The following is a 17,246-nucleotide window of genomic DNA, read 5'->3' on the forward strand; positions in this document are numbered from 1 at the left end:
CCTCCTTAAAGCAGAGTTTCTGAGAAGAACTCATGCATCATAGGAATGAAACTAAGAGCAAGGGAAGGGGTTTATGGGTAGGAGAAGAGTTCTTCCATTGAAAGAAGTCCAAGGATGAATGAAATGCAAGGATAAAGACATTTTTGTGGCCTGATTTTAAGGGACAGCAAGGTTAAAAGTAAAGAAGAGGGACAACTAGATGGAACAGAGGATAGAGTACCTTAATACTAACTAGCTGTGTGACCTTGAGCAAGTCACTTAACCCAAATTGCCTTGACAAAACAAAAAAGTTTTAAAAAAGTAATGTAAACATACTTGTGAAGTTTTTGTGGTTTTGCCTTCTGTCCTTAGCACCTTTCTCTAGATGATGGTAATTCTGCTCTAGGGTTTTATGTCTCTACTCTCTTAATTATCAAATGTTAAACCTAGAAGGAATTTTCCACATCACCCGGATGAAATTTCTCATTTTATAGATAAAGAAATTGAGGCTCAAAGAGAGAAAAGTCTTTTACTTAGATATGACAAAGCCTGATATCAACACAGGTTTCCAAGCACATGTGAGCCATTGTCCAATCAAATTAGAAAATAATTTTTTTCCTGTCAGTTGATTAGTTAATTTATTCACTTTGCTTGAAGCATCAATTTCTATACCCAGGAGTTAGCTTGAATCCTTTTCCTTTTCAAGATCTAATTATACAATTAAGAGTTCCTACACTCTTAAAAATACAATTTCAGGTATCAAAAAATAGATGATAAGTCATGCTAAACAGTAGAACGGTACAACGTGACCACAATGGGATCATATTCATTGCTTAGATTTGTAAGTGCACAATGAAATTAACAGCTACAAAATTGTAAATGAATATATCAAACTTCAGTTTTTCTGAATATTTCTTTCTCTTTTCCTGCTTCTTCTATAAACTCTCTATGGCAAGGATTACTCTGTCTATCCATAAGTTGGCCCAAAAGTTTTCTGCCTTCTATTCTTCTTTCAATAAGTGCTGAAAAAGATCTGATATAATTTATATTCTGAACTGAAACTCCCTTACACCGTGTGTTACCTTTCCCAGGCATCTGCGTTTTTAAATTTTTCAGAAAAGCTTCCAACAAACCTTTATTAAGTAAGGTTTTTCTATGAATGTCATATATTTAACAACTGGCTCTCCAAAAATAAAATGTATGCATGACACACAAATTCAGTCTATATTTTTTAATGTTTTTTTCTATTACTTCCTTAGGTCTAGACAATCAACAAAACCATAAATCCAGCTCTCATTGTAAAATTTGCTGACTTCCAAGGTGAAAATGTTCATACTGAAAGTTTAACAATTAGCTCTCAGCAGCTGGCTCAAGCTGACTCCAGCACACCCCTGGTTTAAAGGGTCCTTGACACAAAAGTTTCTTTTATCTCTAATTGGCAAGGAGGAAAGGAAGAAACAAAAAGGAAAAAGGACTGCTTAAAAGGATGAAGAGGAAACAAACAGGATTTAAAAGTAACCTAACAGGAATATATCATCTGGGTTATTGAGGATTAGGTTTAAGAAATGTAGAACTAAAAAGGAACATTGAGATATTTTATGTTAATCCATAAAATGTATTTACTTTTTTGTGCACACTTTCCCCCACAAAGCAGAAGCTCTTTAAAGGCAGCAGCTTTTTTTTGTTTTGACTTTTCAATACCAATGAAGTGCTTTGTCCACAGTAATAGAAATTGAATGAATTTGTTTAATTGCCCTTAATCAAATTGTGGAATTAAAGTCTTGGTCTCTACATTGGCAAAAATATAGGCAATCCCTATTGCACGCTACTTCTTCAAAAGTAAATATCTTTAAAAAGAAAAAAAATCCATAATGCTTTTTAATCACAAAATCACAGTTTAAAATATAAAGGAGCCTTTTTTTTTTTTTAAAGGAGCTTTATTCATAGAAGAATGTCGAAGCTAGAATAGAACGAAGAGATCACTTGATCCAAACTGCTCATTTTACAAATTAGAAGGTTGGTGACTTTCAAAGGTTAAGCAATTTACTTAGGGTCATATGGCTAGTAGTGACAAGGCTTGACTTGAACCTGACTTGAACCCAAGTCTCATGATTCACTGCTCTTTTGACTAGGCCTCTTAACTCTTATCTGATACTTGGTTTAAATAATTCTGATTATTCTTATAGCCATGACTGACATTGTACATGGAAGGAATCACAATGGTGGTACAATAAATTGCCTAGGAAAGGTAAGTGCATAAGTCATTATTGTAGAGTAAGTATTCAATTATATTTCAAAGATTTAAAGACAGAAGGTACAGCAATCCGTCTTGTGTTACCCTTTCATTATATAGATGAGAAAACTGAGTCTGTGAGAGGTGAAGTGGTTTGCTAGAGACCGCCTAGGTAGTTACTGAACAAAAATTCTAACTCAGGTCTTATGAATTCAAATACATTGTTCTCATAATTTTGAAAAACATTTTTACAAAGTTGTTTTCTGAGTATTAAGTAAGCAATGTTTATTTACATCTGTGTACACACACACACACACACACACACACACACACCCTTCCCCTAAGGAAAATAGAGTAGACAAAGGAGTATAAACTGAGGCATGACTATATCCCTTTTCTTTTTTTTAATTCCTTCTTATACCTTGCTCCTAGCCTTAATCACCCGTTAGATACTGCCTCAAACTGAGAACTGTTAAAGACATTTGCTTAAAAATGCCAAGGCCTCCCATTTCATCGAGGACCATCTCCAATTGTCCTGATTTATAAATTTCCACTGAACTGGAGGAGGCTCTGGAGGAGAAAGTGAGGCAGGAGACCTTGTACAGCCCTCCTTCACTTAATTTAACTTACTTGCATCTCATGACATCACCTCCCTGATGCCATAGCCCTCTTTGAGACTGAAGGACAAACAATAATAATCTATTTACTACTCCTAATTGCCCTTCCTCCTTTGATTAGAAAACATCGTACTGGCCTTTGCCTGTCTATATTCAGTTTCTGCTTTTAATACTGCCAGCTTCTCCAAACTGGTTTTTACTTATTTTTACTCTATCCTCACTCCTACTAGTACATTTTCTACCATTTCCTTCTCCCTCCTTTCCCTATCTTCTAATCAAGTCCATTTTTTCAACATCTCCTTGGTCTTTTAGGTCATATTTTATATCCTGTATTCTAAAGTGCAGTCTGAAAATTAGAGAAAATTCCATTGAGTAACTTTTAAGAAAAAACTCATTAAAAAACCAGTCAACAACAAAAATGTGGCATGGGACATAATAACTGAAGTGCTGTCACATGGCAAAGGATTGAAACTTTTTGTTTGCTGGAGCGGAGGGGAAGAATTAGGACAAATTTGTAAAAATTGCAGAACAGCATATCAAGTAATGAAATAAGGGGGAAAAAATTACCAAAAATTAGAATTAACCAAAACAAGAATCAGCTGTGGGCAACTGGGTGGGGCAGAGATAGAGTGCCAAGCCTGGAGTCAGGAAGACTTATTTCTTGAGTTTAAATCTAGCCTCAAGCACTTACCCTGTGACCCTCTGTAAGTCACTAAACCTTCTTTGACTCAGTTCTCTTATCGGTAAATTGAGCTGGAGAATGAAATGGCCAACCACTCCAATATCTTTGCCAAGAAAAACTCAAATGGGATCATAAAGAGTCAGACATGACTAAATAACAAAACCAATAATTCCAGGAATGAAATAAAGAAAAAAATAACTTGCTAAAAATCAGAACAACACAAAACTAGAATGGATTGCCGCAAAAGTAGTGTGTTCCTTTCACTACAAAACTTGAAACAACAATTGCATGACCTTTTGTTGGATATGTTATATAGTAGATTTTTGTTTAGTCATAGGTTGAACTAGCTAGACTCTGCAGTCCCTTCCAACACTGAGATTCTTTGAGTTGATATAAACACAATAAAGATGTACTAATAGTATAACATGGCCACTTTTCCAGGGAAAACAGCATTGTTAAGTTTATATTGGCTTTAAACCCGAAGTGTGATGGAGCTAGCTTGTGTTAACTGGTGAATACTAATTGTTAAACTTTCAGTATGGACATTTTCACCTTGAAAGTTAGCAAATCCTACTACCAGAAATGGATTTGACCTAAGAAAGTAATGGAGAAATGTTAATTTTGCATACTGCTCTTAAATGTTTATTATATATATAATTATTTTTGGAGAGATAATTAAACATTTATTATTTCTCCAAAAATAATTATATGTATAATAAACATTTAAGATATATGTATGTACATGTAAGATGTATGTACCCTTGCATTAAATAGAATAGTATGAAAAAATTGTTTGAAAAATTGAATATTCTGTAAACATAGATTCTAAAACTCATTAAAAAAAAAAAAAAACAGACAACAGCAACAAAAAAATCCCATCAGGGAGCTTGGTAAAAATCATAATAAAGTGATTTTCTTTGTTCTTGTCCTTTGTCCATAGGCCAGGCACAACTCTTGGATTCTTTTTCCTAATGCTGGTGAGCAGGACCTCTCTAGTTCACCCTCTGTCCTGGAAAGTATATTTGAATGAACAGGAAATAACTAATTAGAATCCTTCCCCTAAAATAATAGATCTTTAGGCCTTAACATATGCTCTATTATTACAATACTAATAATTTAAACCTCTCAGCCTTCTCCCCCACTTTCTTCATCTATACTCTCATATATGTTATTCCCCCATTTTCAATGAGCTTAAGAACAGACACTTTTTTTTTCTTTTCTAGTTGTATCTCCAATTTTTAGCATAATGCTTTGCACTAAGGAAGCAATTAATAAATTCTCCTCCTTCTCCCCCCTCATTCATTCATCAATTGAATGCCAAAATCCTTCAAATCCTACTGTCTGAGTTGCTGCTTCAGATCCTTAGCTACCTTAACAACCTTCAGTGTGCTGTAAAGCCACTTGGCTTTTCCATCTGCTTGTTCCCCCTAACTTTTAGAAGGTTCAGCCTTTTTAACCTCCGTTTAGCTGAAATTCTCTTACTTGTGTTATTTTTCCCATTTAAAGTATGAGTTCCCTGAGAACTGAAGCTGCATTGCTTTTTTAGTTATAACCACAGGACATTGCTTGGTATTAGGTAAACACTTAAAAATGTTTTTTTTTTTCATTTACTGATTCAACTACACTTGCACATAGCCCAATGGGCATGACTTAATCAAGTCTTAATCAAAACTTAAGTAAATTGCAGCATAATATCATAAATGACTTAGTATAAAGCTCAAGAAAGAAATCTATTAGCAAAAAACATGCAGAATTTTCATGAAACAAGATTATAGAATGACAGAGTTTTAGACTTACTGGTATAGTAAGCTCTCACACAATGTTAAAAAAATACTGAGGAAATGGTCTCTAGGATATTCTATCAAAGATATATGGAAGGGCAGTGTTTCTACTGGGCTTATCCCCCAAAGAGATACTAAAGAAGGGAAAGGGACCTGTGTGTGCCAAAATGTTTGTGGCAGCCCTGTTTGTAGTGGCTAGAAGCTAGAAAATGAATGGATGCCCATCAATTGGAGAAGGGTTGAGTAAACTGTGGTATATGAATTAACATGGAATATTATTGTTCTGTAAGAAATGACCAGCAGGATGAATACAGAGAGGACTGTCGAGACTTACATGAACTGATGCTAAGTGAAATGAGCAGAACTAGGAGATCATTATATACCTCAACAATGATACTGTATGAGGATGTATTCTGATGGAAGTGGATCTCTTCGATAAAGAGAGCTAATTCAGTTTCAATTGATCAAGGATGGACAGAAGCAGCTACACCCAAAGAAAGAACACTGGGAAATGAATATAAACTATTTGCATTTTTGTTTTTCTTCCCGGGTTATTTATACCTTCGGAATCCAATTGTCCCTGTGCAACAAGAGAACTGTTCGGTTCTGCACACATATATTGTATCTAGGATATACTGTAACCTATTTAATATATAAAGGACTGCTTGCTATCTGGGGGAGGGGATGGAAGGAGGGAGGGGAAAAATTGGAACAATAGTGAGTGCAAGGGATAATGTTGTAAAAATTACCCTAGCATGGGTTCTGTCAATAAAAAGTTATTTGAAAAAAAAAAAAAAGAGAGAGAGAATGAAGTACAAACAACAAAAGTCTATCTTTTACCCCTTTTTATTAAAGACCCAGCCCTCTCTTTAATAAAATAAAATAAAATCACAATATAGCAATTTGAAGAATAGCTGTCCATATACCGTGTTTCCCCGATAATAAGACCTATCCCGAAAATAAGCCCTCCCCTTACTGTGTAAAATTTCTCTAAAATAAGCCCTCCTCCGAAAATAAGCCCTATTGAGATTGCTACTGTAGTGAAGGTGATCCCCTGTGCTACATGCTACATTACAGTACCCTCTGTATGCACCGTTTCCCCCCCCCCGTTTCCTTCCTCCCCACCCCCCCCATGAAATGCACGCCGCGCTCCAAGCTGCATCCAATCAGAGCTGCAGCAGTGAACGCATCATCCTGTTCTTCCCCAGTGATTTGCTTGCTGGCGCCATTGAGACAGTGCCGTGGAGGAGAGCTGAGGCAGGACAACATAAAACCCCAGTATGTAAGTGGGAGTGAGGGGGCATGATGGAGGATAAAAGAAGAACTCAGCCAGCACTCATCGCGCTAAAGAAATGAAGAACTTCCTTACAGAGAGAAGAATAGATCAAGTAATGATTCCTGCAGGAATGACTGCCTATCTCCACACCCTTGATATTGCAATAAACAAGCCATTCAAGGACCATTTGCGCATGGAAGTCAATGACTACATTGAAAATAGAATGGAAAGAAATCAGCATGGAAACTTTGTGAAGCCCTGTCTGCAAGAAGTCTTGACTTGGGTGAAGAAGTCATGGGATCAAATTACTGACAGCTGTGTCGCCAAGGCACTACGAGCAGGTTACCTGGACAAGACATGTTCATTTAAAGAGAGCTATATTGCTGGACATGACAGATTGGATCCACTTCTTCTGAAGGAAATAGAGGCGCAAGATATCCAGGACAGAATTCAGGGTATGGACACTTATGACGATGTTGTTGAAGAAGATGACATGATCATTATTGAATAAAGGTACTTTTTTTTGTTCACATTTACCTGTTTATTAAAATTGCTGTCAATGTTCATTAAAATAAGCCCTTCCCTGAAAATAAGCCCTCTGGTGTTTTTCTGTCCAAAAAATTTTAATAAGACAGTGTCTTATTATCGGGGAAACACGGTATGTTATAGAAGTTTTAGAATAAAAGTGTATTACATGCTGGGGATAAAAAGAATATAAAGACCAACCCTAATGTCAAGGTGCTTACAATATAATAAAAGGATACAGTTTGTACAAGAAAAAAAAAAGATATATGGAAGGTTGTAGACAACATGTATACAGAATGAAAAGATATGGCTAGGGCATGATATGAACTGGTAGAGGGAATTCCTATGTTGATGAAATTGCAGATCAATATTAAGTATCAATCTACTGTTGATTCAATAGATCACAGATTATTCTGATAAAACTGCTTGACCAACAAACTTCAATAGATTACCTATATTTTATTGATTTTATATAATCTGAGATTGAAAAATCTTGAAACAGGATTTTCTTCTATACTTCTAGAATAAACCTAATGACATATGTGTATGTGATTTAAAAAAAAGAATAAATCTAAGATCTTAGTTATAGGTTGTACTTAGATTAAATATAAATCAGATTTATATAGAAAAAGTGCTCTACATTTGAAACAATATGATATTTTGATTGATGAGGAAACTTCCTTTTATTTGAAATTAGATTATATCTGATTGGCCAATGATAATGTTCAATCTATTTTAGTCATTTTAGCAGATCTTGTTCAAATGTGATGATAGGATGTCTTTGTCTCGCACATTATCATCTCTCCCACCTCTCTCAAATATTATTTGTTTTATTCTTCTCCCCAAGACCTTCAACAGCTATGAATTCATGAACTCATTTCCTCTACATCTTCCCTTTGAGTTTGAAACACCAAGACTGTTTTAAGTTTCATATTTCCCCCTACAGAATGGAGATCATAAGTGATCCTTCCTATCTACTTCCATATGCCTCTATGCAGACCATCATAGTTTAGAGTTTTAACTTCCTTGAATACTCTAGCACCAAAAGAACCCAAATTGAGAGAGAGCTAGGAGCAAATGATCAAAATCTGACTGAGAATAAGTGAATATAAAATATATTTGCTCAGATAGGAGAAAATGGACTGAATACAGCAGTCTCAGTCTTGGAATGTGGGATGTCTCTTTTGTCTTTTAGATATGTTATGAAGATGACCAGAAAATGAGTACATGCCTTTTCCAGCACAACACTATCTTGAAAGCAACTAAAATATGCAGACCTTTACAGCTGGCTTGGAAAACAGCAGCACAAAAAAGTTAGAAGCCTGAGACAATGCTTCTCTACCCCAAGTGAGCAGAACTCAATTTAAACATAAAGTTCAAAATCAAGAAAGGGAAGACTTGGTCTGACCAAGTCAACATTTTGAAAACAACTACAAACAAAACCTATGGAAAAAATGCTAATTGGACCCAATGCCAGCAAAAATTTGTGGAAGATTTAAAGAGATGAGTGGTAAAGGGAAAAATGGGGAAAGAAATGAGAGTGATGCAAGAAAATTATGGAAAGAGGATTAACAGCTTAGTAAAATAGGCACAAAAATACAAGAAAATTATACCTCAAACACCAAAATTGGCCTAATGTTTAAAGAAGCATAAAAATTCACTAAAGAAAATGACTTAAATGGCTTAAAAATGGAATTGGTAAGATGGGAGAAAAAAAATCTCACTGAAGAGAACAATTCCTTAAAAATTAAAGTTGGGCTAGTGGAAGATAATGATTCCATGAGACTTCAAGAAATAATGAAATGAAGTCAAAAGAATGAAAAAATGGGCGAAAAATTCTGAAATATTCAGTTTGAAAAAATAACTGACCTGGAAAATAGATTGAGGGGAGACGGTTTAAATATTATTGAACTATTGAAAGTCATGATAAATAATTAAAAAAACAACCCTAGAGATTATTTTTCAAGAAATAGTAAGGAAAATTGCCCCAATATCTTAGATCTAGAGGGCAAAATGGAAACAGAAAGAGTCCACTGCTCACTTTCTAAAAGAAATTCCAAAATGAAAACTCCCTAAAATACTATACACAAATTCTAGAGCTCTTGATCAAGGAGAAAATATGAAAGAAACCATTCAGATATCATGAAATTATAATCATGATCACACAAGATTTTGCAGATTCCAATGTTAGAATATAGGGCCTGGAATATAATATTCTGTAATGTAAAGAAGCTAGAATTACCACCAAGAATAACTTACCCAGCAAAACTGAGCATAATCTTTCAAAGGAAAAAATGTATTTAGTGAAATATAGGCCTTTTAAGCATTCCTGATGATGAATTATAGGAAGAAATAGACCGTAAATCTATACTAGTGGGGCATCTAAACTTTCTCTTCTCAGAATTTGATAAACCTAAGCATAAAATAAATAAGCAAGAAGATAAATAGAATTTTAGAAATGTTAGATATGAGAAAATGAAATAGACGGAAAGTTATCTTTTTCTCAGCTGTATATGACACCTTAAAAAAAAAAAAAAAACTTGACCATGTAATAGGACATAAAAACCTCACAAACAAATGAAGAAAAACTAGGACAGAGTAGCCAGAGTTTAAAAGAAATGTATAAGAGCTATACAATTCCCCCAAAAGGTAAGGGGCAACATAGTACAGTGGATAGGACAATAGACTTAGAGTGAGGAAAGCATGGGTTCTAATTTTGCCTCAAATATTTACTATTTCTGTGTATAACCCTAGATAAGTCATCTAACCTCTGTAAAATGAAATACTTGAACTTAATGATATCTAAGGTCTTTTTCTAGATCTAAATCTTATGATGCCAGAGCATCCAAAACTAAATATTCCTAGCCCACATCTCACAAACTTTTGGATAGTTATTTCTTAACAATTCCTTAACAATTAGTACCCTAGCTCCAGTTGACCACATCATAAATTCCTTAGACCATAAGATCCTTAGGGATCACATCTTTTATAATATTTTTCTTTTTGATACTATAGTCTAACATTATAGTACTTTCAGGTAAACTCAGCAAATGTTTGCTAAGCACCTTCTGTAGAAAAGAAATACAAAAACAAAAATGTAAAGGTTCCTGTCCTCAAGAACCTTCCATTTTACTTATGGGAGAGCATATGTTAAAATTATGTTTTCTGTCAGGGATCTTTCATGCACAAATTGATTTCACAAATCAGACTCCAGTCTCCCAATGTTGTTAGTTTGATGTTTTTCCCTTGGGGCAACTTGGTGGAGCTCAGAAACTGGGGAAAGAATTTAGGTATAAAATCTGATGCATCTTTCTCAACATACCCCTATTTCCCCCATAGCTACCACATAATTGATTGCATAAAAATCTTATCTTCACTGAATCTTCATACATCCCTAATCTGCATACTCTGCTTTTACTACATAAATTGACTCCCTCTAACACCATCTCAATTTACTCTCTTTCCCATGCATAGATCCACTGCTTCTATTCCACACCCATATGTAAACTGCCAGGGACTCTAAGCACTAGATACTTCCTCATTCTCCTTCATTCACAATGCTGTTTTTCCCCCCTTCCTCTTAATTCACCTCTGAATTTGCTCAATCTCACTGAAATTCAAATTCTTAGTGCCAGGGAATACAAGTTTGGAGAAAACACAAGATGGATTGTAATTGACAGCTAAGGACTGTCAGCTACTTAACTCCAAAATCACTCATAAAAGGTTGTTCCTTAAGATTTTAACACTCTAAAGAATGAATTTTTTTTGATGTATACATGAGGGGATGGATGAAATCAGGATAATTTAAAATAGGATAATCACAAGAAGTTTTTTTTAGAAAGACTTCTATTTATAGACTTTTTGGTTTTGGCTCTAATGTCTTACAAATACACAGGGAACTAAAACAATTCCTGTGCATCTACAAAGAGAATAAAGACCTAAATTCCTTTATTCCCTCCTCAATTCATGGTTTAAATTGCACTTACTTTATATGACAGGGCTATAAGAATCAAATGTTGTAAGGATAAAATAGATGAAAACAATTTGTACATTGCAGATCACTCTACAAATGTAAGCGGCATGATGCAAATATGGCATCATCATCATCAGTAAACTCCATTCATGGACTTTAGAAAATGATCAACTATAATCCACATATCCACTCAATAACTCCATTTCCTAAGACCTTTTGGAAGCTGCTTAGAAAACTGGTTTCCTGAGTGAAATAAATGGTTGCGAGTAGTACAAAAGAACAAGTGATACTAGCATTCTCTTTTATGCACTTTAACCTACAGAAAGCTTTTGACTCACAGGATAGAGGATCACTCTTAAAGAAACTTTTGAGAATATGCTTCAGTGTTATTGTGGCAACTGAAGAGGCATCTATACTAGTAAGGTATGTTGTAGTATATGGGGGTGAAGAGGGAGGTGTGAAGATTGGAAACCAGTGGAAAAAAGCTTGAGAAGCAAAGAGGCAGCTGTGCCAACAGTGATGTATCTTGCAGTCAATGTAGCTAAGCACCAAGGAAGAGTAATGGCATATATTTAGTATGGATAAGGTCACTCATGGGTCCTTTCATTCTTCCTCTGCATCTCCCCCCCCACACAAATAGCAATACTTTGGATTTTGAAAACAACCATATACATATAATGTGGTTGAGTATAACTGAAAAATCTGTGTCTAATGTTGTTTAAAACTTTCTTCTAAAGTATGCACTTTGGGTACACAATATAATAAAAAGGATATACAGATCCCAAGGTCCCAGTTTAGGGAATTTGTTCTTTGTTTTTTATTTATAGTGGGTTGTTTGTGGTAAAATGATGCTACATAAATACTTGGAGTTTGCACACTTCTGGAAGAAATATTTCAGGCATGCCTATCATGTTTCCTGCTTCATAGAGGTAAATAAAAAGAGCTCCAAAGAATGAAGTTCAAACATTGTCCATTGTTGTTAATAGTTTCCCTGAAGAATCTATTGTCATATAATTGTCTCTTTGTAAAACAGTCTTTGCACGAGTTTGAGGATTTTGAGCCCCCTTAGTTAATCTACCACATCTTGGAATCCAGTATGCTATTAGAACTTTAAAAACCAACATTCGTCTCCTCTCTTTGATAAACTTGCCAACTTCTCTCCTCTTCTTCCTTTCCCTTCCTACTATCTCTCATACATTCAACTCAGTTTTTCATCTTTCACATTCCAACTTAACTACCCTTTTTGTTAAAAAAAAAAAAAAAAAAAAGCCATTCTTCCTAGGTATATCACTCCTGGGAAAACTTGAATCATTGAATTTCTAAGGCTAAAGACTAGAGAGTCCCTTTGGGGGATTCACTCCTCATAGAGTAAGTACCCTAAAATATAGACCCAAGATTAAAAAGTACTGTCAGTCTCCTTGATGCTTTGTTAATATGTTCCCAAATCTCATCAGGAAGACTAAAATGTAACATAAATCATTACCTAATTAGTTAATTAGTTACATTTTTAACTTATCTGAGGTAAAGTTGTCATAACAAAGGGTAATATACTACATGGACTATAGACAAAAAAGAATGGAAGACTAAGGTATTTAACTGTTAATCCAGCATTGTCTAAGGGAGAGTGATTGTACCTAGATGACATGAATCTTACCATTCCTAGAAAAATTGAACTCTAAATCTGGGATTCTTAATCCAGGATCCAAAATTTCCCAAGGGTCCCTGGATAGATTTCAGGTAGATAGTAGACTTCAAAGAGAAAAAAAATAATGCAGACAACCAAAGGGGGACATGACATAAAAATTGACTAACAACTTTTTAGACCTATAGAATTTTAGAACTGGAAGAGACCTTCAAGATATCCCAAAGGAGATACTTCCCTCCATAGAGGTCTCCAAATGGAACCTATGTGATCATTTGTTAAGTATGTTACCATTTGGATTCTTTGTTGTTTGTGGTTTAGACAATATGGTTTTTGAGGTGTTTTCCAACTCTCAGATTTATTGATTCTGTAATTCTGTGATCTCTTCTTCCCCAGGATGTATGAGATTGCTGATATTTGGTGTCTACCTGTCACTGTCTTCTCACTCTTCAAGAAACTATAAGTATGAACAGAGTATGTCATACCCCAGTAAAACTATCTTGGCAGACAGACTAAACCAGGTTTTTAGAGTAGCCAGTGGCTCTGAAACCAGTGAGTTAGGGAGACGCTTATTTCTCCCAGCAGAATGAGCAGATGAAAATAATTTTGTATAATTTTTTAGTATTATGCTATGGAGTGCTCAGAGCTTGGATAGACATAGAAGAAGTAAAGGGCATTCACTACAATACCCATAATCCTAACTCTGTCTTGTCATTGAACATTGGGGATTCTGGAAGGGAGAGTGAGGGTGACAACTCTACTTCATATAAATCAAATTCATAAATCAACATCGCCTATACTATATTATCCACCTTGAATTCTTGTGTGGCGACCAATGAGTGACGAAACAGCAAATCTGGATACATTGTAGTCAACCTTGCCCTAGAGTTGTCTTTTTATTGGATTAAAATAACAGTGAGATTTAGCAGTCATGTGGGTATCTGAGCATGCCTTTTAAATGCTGCATCACTCACTTCCTGACAGGAGGAAAGGGTTAGAAAAATGTCCTAAAAATTATCTAATTTCTCTAAAACTGAACTGCTGACCGCAGGATATGGGAATCACACCCTGTGGTTGAAACATATACGCAAATTCACAGCCCCACACCCTTTCCCCTTTAGCTGAGTCACAGCTAAATACAACTGCATCTTGATTCTAACATTGTGATATTATTATTGATCTTCTTTGGGGAAAAAAAGACCAACAACAATGATTTATTCTTTCTAATCAAGAGATGAGAAGACTGAGGCCAAAAAGAATTAAATCATTTGCTTAGGGTTTCAAAAAACTACTTTAGTTGTACATTTTGGATTGAAACATAGGTTTCATGAATTCTGATTCAATGGGTTTCCCCCTATATCTTGGTTTTGTTTTTCTGCTCTTTTCATTAAATTGTTTAAAAAAGTATTTGCTGAATATCTGCCATTTGGTTAAAGTATGGGGGTGGGGGGGAGGGAATATAAAAGGAATATAGAATACCCTTGCTCTCAGAGTGTTTGGATTCTACTGTTATAGATACTTTTTACATAATCTTTCCACTGTCTCTTCTCAGTGGACACCCTGTTGATCATTTCCATTCTCTCTTCAACCTCTTATATGTTGCTTCCTTCCCTACTACTTATCAAAATTTCCAAATTTTTCCTATAAATAAGCAAACAAGAACCACTATTTTCTTTCTTTTCTTTTAAAAAAAGTTGTGGTATTTTATTTTTCTAAATACATGTATAGCTAGTTTTCAGCATTTGGTTTTGTAAGATTTTGTGTTCCAAAATTTTTCCCTGCCTCCCTTGCCTCCCTCTCCCCAAGATAGCAAACAATCTGATATAAGTTAAATATGTGCAATTCTTTTAAACATATTTCCATATTTGTCAGGTTGTGCAAGAAAAATTAGACCAAAAGGAGAAAAAAAAAACATGAGAAACTATAAAACAAATTATGCTTTGATTCATATTCAGTCTTCATAGTTCTTTCTCTGGCTGTGGATGAAGTTTTCCATTTTGTCTACTTTAATTGCCTTGAATCACCACATTATTGAGAAGAGCCAAGTGCATCACAGATGATCACATAATCTTGTTACTATAAGAACTACTACTTGCATTTGACCCTAACATCCTCACAAGCTATTGTCCTGTGTATCTTTTTTTATGGCTGAAGTCCTAGAAAAGTTTGTCTATAGTCATTGCCTTCATTTCCTAACCTCTTAGTCATGTCTCAGTCCCTTATAAGGACTTGCGTCTAACTTGTGACCCCTTTGCCTCCCATTCAGCTTAACTATTCTTTCCAGATTTGTCAATAACTTCTTAAATAGATGCTAAATCCAATGACAGTTCGGTGACTTCAATGACAATGAAGTTTTTCCAAACTTCATCTTTTGTCACCTCTTTTATGTCTCAATTGATTAGCCTCTTCTGGATTCTCTTTTGTGATTCTTTCCCTATCTGATCATGTTACCTAAATCTCCTTGTAGAATCACCCAGTGAGTCCTGGTCAGTTTGACTCCCAGCTCTACCTGAAGTCTTCTCTCTCTTTTTTTTTAATATTTTATTTAATTTAATTTAATAATAACTTTATATTGACAGAACCCATGCCAGGGTAATTTTTTTTTTTTACAACATTATCCCTTGCACTCGTTTCTGTTCCAATTTTTCCCCTCCCTCCCTCCACCCCCTCCCCCAGATGGCAAGCAGTTCTATATATGTTAGATATGTTGCAGTATATCCTAGATACAGTATATGTTTGCAGAACCGAACAGTTCTCTTGTTGCACAGGGAGAATTGGATTCAGAAGGTAAAAATAACCCAGGAAGAAAAACTAAAATGCAGATAGTTCAGATTCATTTCCCAGTGTTCTTTCTTTGGGTGTAGCTGCTCCTGTCCATCATTTATCAATTGAAACTCAGTTAGGTCTCTTTGTCAAAGAACTCCACTTCCATCAGAATACATCCTCATACAATATTGTTGTTGAAGTGTATAATGATCTCCTGGTTCTGCTCATTTCACTTAGCATCAGTTCATGTAAGTCTTGCCAGTCCTCTCTGTATTCATCCCGCTGGTCATTTCTTACAGAACAATAATATTCCATAACATTCATATACCACAATGAGTAAGGAATATTCTTATTCCTCCATGAAGCCCAAAGAGTTAGGGATATAAAAGAAAATATCAAAGTGGTAACAAAGGATGGAATGTCGTCAGTAATGAGCCAAGATTCAGAGAGTCATAGTAATATGGTAGAAATTGGAAAGGAAGAGGCTTAAGATGAAACAAAATTTAATTATGGAGCAGGAATTATGCACCATGGAAGAGGTGGGGCCTTGGCAGGGGGATCAGTTTAAAGTGGATGGAAGTAAGAGAGCAAGCAGATGGGGATTAAGAATCACTGAGAATGGAAGGATGTCTCTGTGTCTGTCTCTCTCTCTGTCCCTCTGTCTCTGTCTCTCTCTCTTTCTCTCTCTCACTTGCTTTCTCTGTCTGTCCCTCCTCCCGCCCCTGCCTCTCTGTTATAGCAGCTCACAATTGGAAACTAAGGGCTGCCTAGTAAGAGAAGAATGGTAGAACAAATTTTGGCATATAAATATAATAAAATTATTATACCACAAGAAATGGTGAAAGAGACAATTTTAGAGAAACTGAAAATGTTATATAAACTGATGCTGAATTTAGTGAATAGGACTAAGAGAAAAATTTATATAACAACATTGTAAAGTAAAACAACAGGGCGGTTAGGTGGCACAGTGCATGAGTGCCAGACATAGAGTCCTGAATTTTGTCTGAAGTCTTCTCTTATACTTTCTTTCTAAACTCTTTCCCTTAGTGATTTCATCAGCTCGCATTGATTCAAATATCCTGAACAACCTGATGACTCCCAGATCTTTAAAGAGTCCTGTATAATCTGCTTTGCTCCCTGTATATGATATTTTATCTTTGTTCCAATACCCTATGTCTAAAATATACTCCCCTCCCACTCTTCTCTACTTGGAAGAATCCCTGAGTTCCTTCAAACCATAGTCATGGGCTACATCCTTCCTTGCAAAATTTTTTTTTTATTTCAGTCAAATTCAATAAGTATTTATTAAACACCTACTATGTGCCAATGAGAATACAAATGGCAAAACAAAATAATCTTTGTCCTCAAAGAGTTCACCTCTTAATACAGAGGATACAATAGATACAGAGAAAAGTATTTATCTTTTCCAATTATATGTAAAGGCAGTTTTTTTTAATATTTTATTTTATTTTATAAATAATTTATTTTATTTATTTTATATATAATTTATTTTATAATAATTTTATATTGACAGATTCCATGCCAGGGTAATTTTTTTTACAACATTATCCCTTGCACTCGCTTCTGTTCCAATTTTTCCCTTCTCTCCCTCCACCCTCTCCCTTAGATGGCAAGCAGTCCTATATATGTTAGATATGTTGCAATATATCCTAGATACAATATATGTTTGCAGAACTGAACAGTTCTCTTGTTGCACAGGGAGAATTGGATTCAGAAGGTAAAAATAACCCGGGAAGAAAAACAAAAATGCA

This window comes from Antechinus flavipes, chromosome 6 (assembly GCF_016432865.1).
Source record: "Antechinus flavipes isolate AdamAnt ecotype Samford, QLD, Australia chromosome 6, AdamAnt_v2, whole genome shotgun sequence".
Lineage (NCBI taxonomy): Eukaryota > Metazoa > Chordata > Mammalia > Dasyuromorphia > Dasyuridae > Antechinus > Antechinus flavipes.